Source organism: Phyllostomus discolor, chromosome 11 (assembly GCF_004126475.2).
Source record: "Phyllostomus discolor isolate MPI-MPIP mPhyDis1 chromosome 11, mPhyDis1.pri.v3, whole genome shotgun sequence".
In the NCBI taxonomy this organism is placed as follows: Eukaryota; Metazoa; Chordata; class Mammalia; order Chiroptera; family Phyllostomidae; genus Phyllostomus; species Phyllostomus discolor.
This window is the reverse complement of record NC_040913.2, coordinates 44,271,590-44,277,589: the sequence shown is the minus strand read 5'-3', so window position 1 is coordinate 44,277,589 and position 6,000 is coordinate 44,271,590. Positions and strand designations below refer to the sequence as shown.

General features: G+C 43.2%; 1 pseudogene; it reads right to left on the bottom strand.

Annotated features, from left to right (window-relative positions):
* Positions 1–823: 823 nt before the first annotated feature.
* On the bottom strand, positions 824–4,993 carry LOC114508828 (annotated as a pseudogene).
* Positions 4,994–6,000: the final 1,007 nt, after the last annotated feature.

Genomic DNA, 6,000 nt, shown 5'->3' with positions numbered 1-6,000 from the left:
TATGAGAGCTTCTTCTGAGTCAAGGTCAGTTAGCTAAAGGGCTATAAAACTGGGGAACAAACTCATTCTATGTTTGGACCCTTATCAGAAAACTGAGGACATTCTTTGCAAAGCAGGTTTCACAGGAGTTTATGTATTCTTTCTTAAGCCTGATCACCCCAGGGAATCTGCCCTTCCCAGCACAGGGCTGTACCACCCTCTGTCATTGTTTCAGGCTTAAGTCAGGCAGGGGAAGTAAGGCAGCCAAGAGATTAGGAGACCTGTCACAGGCAGAATGAGGACTCAGGCTATGTCAAAGCCAAGGGGCAAGGGTCCATCACCCCCTTTTTCTATAGCCCCCCAAGTCCTTCCATGGGGGCTCCCTGTGATCATGCCTGTCTTAGATTGTCCCTCCCATGAGGAATCTTACCCATCATTGGCTAACTGGTCATCCACTTGGGGCCAAGCAGAGTGAAGTAAAAGGGGGCAAAGTGGCCCCCTACCAGGGAGATAAGCTTTGTCTCCTTAGTGGTTTATGGTCCCAAGGTCTCTCACTCAGCCTCAGCTATGGAGGGTTACAGCTTCTGAAACCAGGCAGGGCAGGTCTCAATAATAAACTTTTATTACAAATTAAAAATGAGGTTCTTAAAGAAGATTAGGAAAATCAAGGAGATGAGACCCAAGGTCAGCAGCCACCTCAAGTCTCTACTTAATCAGATATGAAATAATTTAAAAACCTTTAAAGATGTAAAACAAAAAAAGACAAAAATAAGTATGTCATTACCAAAATGAAATATCTAAAAATAATAAAATAATAAAAATAATTAAAAAATAGGAAATACTCCATGCTGCATGGATAATGCAGATAGGTCTAGTTATTTGGTCAATAGCCAAAAAGCAAGCATTTAAGGTGTTCAGCTGCAATCTTTTGTTCATATTTTATTGCTGGAATTTCATATTCATTTCTTGCTGGATGACTAAACAAAATGATGGTAGAGATGGTAAACTGGCATTTACTCAAGCCCACTTTGCTCAGCCTCAGGAGCTGACAAATTCTCAGCTGCTGGACTGACTGCTTTTGTCTCTTTGCCATCTTGTGGGTTTAGGGTTTTCTGGGCATCTGTGCTGGTCTATAATTGAATTTACAGCAGTACCGACTTGAGGTGGCTGCTGACCCTGGGTCTCATTTCCTTCATTTTCCTAATCTTTTTCATTGCCACCCTCTCTAGGCTGTCTTTGGTGAGATGTACCCCTGTGGAATCATGGTCTGTAGCCCAGATACATATTATGCCTCATTGGTCTACCTTGTTCTCCTGGACACCAGTTGTCAGCACCTCTGTCACTTCTGACTGCACAGGAGGGTTACAATACTGTGGTTGATGCCCACAGGGTCTCCACATGTATTAAGGTGGGAACGGTCATCTGTGGTCTGGCAGGTGCCGTTGGGCCTGGCCTTTGGGAGCACTCGCTGATCCCTCATTGTTTTCTTCACTCTCACTATTCTGGTAATTCTGCTGGTAATTACATGGAGGACTCCTGCAACATGGATAGTGTCTATAATGGTTACAGTCTGCTGCATATTTACTGCCTTGCACTGTTAGGTCCACCAGGGCTTGTGACATTTGCTGCCTCTACACCCTGTTCTCCTTCAACAACATCAAACTCCATAGTCTCTCCACCTACCAATCTGCAGAGGTACTTCCTTGGGTCATTATTCTTTATGGAAGTCTGGTGGACAAATGCATCTTCCTTGGTTTCATTCCAGTTGATGAAACCATATCCATTTCTTACATTGAACCATTTTATTGTTCCCAAAATCTTCATTGCGATGGCCTTCTTGTCCTCACCAGCAGGTGCCACCAAATTGAGGACACCCAGACCACTGGCCCCTGGGCCACTGCTCCCTGTGCAGCTGCCTGTGATGCCGGGTTTGGGGTGGCGGCAGTTCGGAGGGTGGGGGCAGCTGCTGGGACTCACCTCGCTGCTCCTGGTTGTGGTGATGGTGGCGGCCAGCTGCAGGGGCAATGCTCCTTCTGGGGCAGCAGTGGTGGGCGGGCTGCTCAGGGCTCTCTGGGGTCCGTTCAAAACTTAAAATCTTCAAGTTTCTTTAAAATTCCTTAGAGAATGAATTTTACAAAATTTGGCTTTTTTAAGGGGGTGGGGGTTGGGGACAGACCTTTGGAGTAAAGTGTGACATTCTCCCAAATTCAAAATGTGCCAAAATATAAATCTCTGACTTTAATTTTTGGAGAGTTTTTTTCCTAGTAATTATCTATAAAATTCTCATGGTGGGAATTGAGAACTGTTTTCCATTTCCTCCCAGCATATTTTAACACTTTATTTTAAAATGCTGAACTTTGTTAGGGCTTCCTCCCTAGCAACATGTAGCATTAAATCAACAGTATCAGCAATCCAGACTCTACCCCTATTTGGGAAATACACAAAAACCTACTCCAAGATAGATTGTACACAAGAAACCCTTGAATAACCCACATTCTCATTCTCAAGATGGTCTCTAACAAAATGTAGTCCCAGATATAGCAAGCTCATTTTTCTAATCCAAATTGCAATTCAAGTCCCACAAGTATGTACATTTGCATGAAATATTCTTTTGAAGGAGTTCCTCCCAGGTGAGGAATTTTAAATGGGCTTCTCTCATCACTGGAGGCAGACAAATGGCATTGACTGGTCAAGGATTACATTTCTCACAACCAGGGTATTCCAAATGGTTTCTTATTCTGTGAGATCAATAAGTAGCCAGGCCCATATGCATAAAGCTGTCTTAACCTCACCAGTACTCACACAGACTATTTCTTGAGCTTCTCCCAGGGTGGAGACTTAAAAAATACTGACATCTCTGAAATATGTACAGTAACAAACACAATAAAAGGATGAAGATAGACAAACAACTGAGGGCCTGTTCCCAAGACAGTTATTTAATGCAGTTCAGGCTGTCTTCTTGTGCAGAAGAAAAACAGACCAAAATTTGTCAGTAGGAAGAAGCCCCAATTTCTGTCACAGTCATCTTCAGCCCAGGGGAGGACCTGTGAGAGGACCTGTAACACCTATAACGAAAACAGTCAATGTGAGATGAAAAAATGTGACGGGGTCATCACTGTTAGTCATAAAACCCCTTGAAGGACCTTACCACTTGCAGAAGAACACGGAGATCGAAAACATTTAAATGCTATAATCTCCATTTATAGACTTCCTTAGTGCTTGAGTTTCTGGTGGCTGGAGTTGCAGTCCAGGCAGCCTTCTCAGCCAGAGCCTGTGCTCAGGTGTTGACTGTCAGCTCCAAGACCTTTCATCCCCGAGGGCCAGAGTGCACATGGGCTCACACATGTCTCTTTTTACTCACACTTCCTTCTGGAAGCAGAATCATAGGAAAATTTGCTTGTCTACTTCCTAGAAGGTTCTGTGGGAATATGTGCTCTTTTCAAAAATAGGGTGACATTTTCTAAGAAGCTTTTATAAGAAGGTAGGTTCAAAACCAATCTGTCATCCTCTTTCATTGGCTTCTCCCAGCTCCTTCTCTTGGTATTTAATCCCTATATCACTGTGACTGAACGTACATTGGCCTTAAAATCCTAAATCCAGGAAGTTAAGCCTCCTATTGGGTTTGCTTCCCCCAAATCCTTGCGTCAAATCACAGAGAAGAGCAATTGAAAAGGTAGGCTTGGACTTCTGCAAATATAGCCATTTTAGCAACCGTGCTTGCCCAGTCAATTAATCATGAAAGAAACTTCTATCACTGTTGTTAGTGAACAGAGAAGTGCTCAGTGAAAACAGGCAAATATAAAACTCAGTGGAAAAAAAATAGTTAAGAATGCAGAACAATAAAACATACCCACATGACAGCATCCTTCAAGCTCCCTAAACAAATGGGAAAGGGAATTAGAAATAATAGTATTCAATAATAGGCATTTACTGAGATAATGTAAAATGTGCCAAGCAGTATTTATGGTTGTATAGGTAGAGAGGGACACACTTCTTGAAAAAAGACTGACACTGACCACTGACCTTGAGGATCTCAAGGATAAGTAGGGATGCAGAAAGGTGGGTATTTTTTACAGCACAGTGAGGGGGGTTCTACAACACAGTTAAGCAGAGAGAGGTACCTGATCTTTTTGAGAGCTACCAGAGACAGTGAATGTTTACAAAATAGGAATTTTAAGGGACAGGCCAGCCAGCCAAATAGCAACATCTGCAGCACAGCCAGCTCTGTGAATGGGTGGTAGTGTCACATGTCAGGCTAATCTGGGTTTGAACAGCCTGGTAGGCTGCATATTCCTGAGTAAATAGCCTTGGTTTTTGTATCTGCAAAATGGGAGAGTAATACCAATCTTATAAAATTCTTCTAAGGCTAAAACCCTAACCCTGAGCACTGTGGTACAAAATGTTTACCACAGTGCTCAGCACATTTTTGGTTTTCAATGCAAATTCCATTAGTTTTTCTAGTTCTCCGGTTTTTAAACTGAATGATGACCCACATTTAAGAGAAAGAGTCCCAGAGGACATAAGACTATTGTGACTTTATACCCTTTTAACTTTGCACTTAAAAAGAATGTAATGCAGATTCCCCAGGCATTGCATTAGTGAAAGGACAGAACTTTCCTTTCCTTGCTAGTTCTCCCTCTGAGGCCTCAGAGTGAGAGGGATATTTGAAGAGTCGTCTCATGAAAGGAAAGCCTGCTGACATCATCTGATTTCAGCATGCCTGCTTGGTTTATGAACAGCCCGCCTACATAATCAATACTGGCTCAGGGTAGCTGGTTATAAACCAGCCCACCCTGCATACTGCAACCACAGAGTCAGATTTGAGGAAGTGCAGCTGACCCTTCTGGAAGCAGCTGGGGGCCTGGCTGTTGTCACAAGTAACACAGACTGGAGCCATCAGCGAGCTGGGCCTGGGCAGGTACCCAAGGGTGACCAGGAAATGAGCTCCCTCAGGCAGGTTGATGTAACAGAGGGAGGGCTCTGCCCTGGAGTCCACAGCATCAGAAAGCAGCATTTGTTAAGCACCACTACTAGGGGTCCCAGACCTTGCAAATAAAACCCCCAATGTTCAGTTAAATGTGTACTTCATATAAACAATGTTTTTTTAGTGTGTTTCAAATGTTACATAGGCCACACTTATAATAAAAAAATTGTCTATTATTTATCTGAAATTCAAATTTACCTGGCTGTCCTGTACCTATGTTTCAAATATTTTATGGTACACACCTATACTGAAAAATGATCCTTTGTTTATCTGAACTCCAAATTTAACTGGATCTCCTGTATTTTACATCTGGCAAGATATATATATATATATATATATATATATATATATGAAACAAAACAAATGATTCTGTCTGCTATAATCCTGCCATCCAAAGTAGAGAATCACCTTCAGGAAAAGTCAGAACTTCTCAGCTTGGCATGCCAGGACCTCCACATCTGCCCCACTCTTTGCCAGCCCTTTCCCAGCACAGTCATCCCATCATAGCCTGGGAAACCTTCTTCCTGACCCCTGAGCATATCCAGATATCCTGCTGCCCTTCACACAGGCACATAGATTTGCAGTGCTCTCACTCCTCGTTTTCACGGACCCACTTCTCACCTAAGCTTCAAGACCAACTCACATCTGTATGGATTCTACAATGGCCCCTTCCCAAGGCCTCCCAGTAGTTCTGAGGTGACCCCTTCCTGCTAGGAGCTCTGGGAATATTTGATTTCTTCCTGACTCACTAGGGCCTTAAGCTTGGTAATTTTCATATGCTTCTTTGGAAAGCATGAACAAATATCATAACTTACAGGGGAAGAAATTACTCAATTTTTTATTCCTGTGCATCTGTGCAGAGCCCCCACCTGCCTGGCTAGTGGTTAAAGTAATTCCAATCATGTGACTGGGCTTTTGACTCCTGGGCTTGCAGCAGGTGTGCACTGGGGGACTGGACAGGACAAATGGTGGGGCAGGGAGCAAATGCTAACTCCATTCAGCCTTCAAGTCTGAAATACACCCTGGTACATGCACAT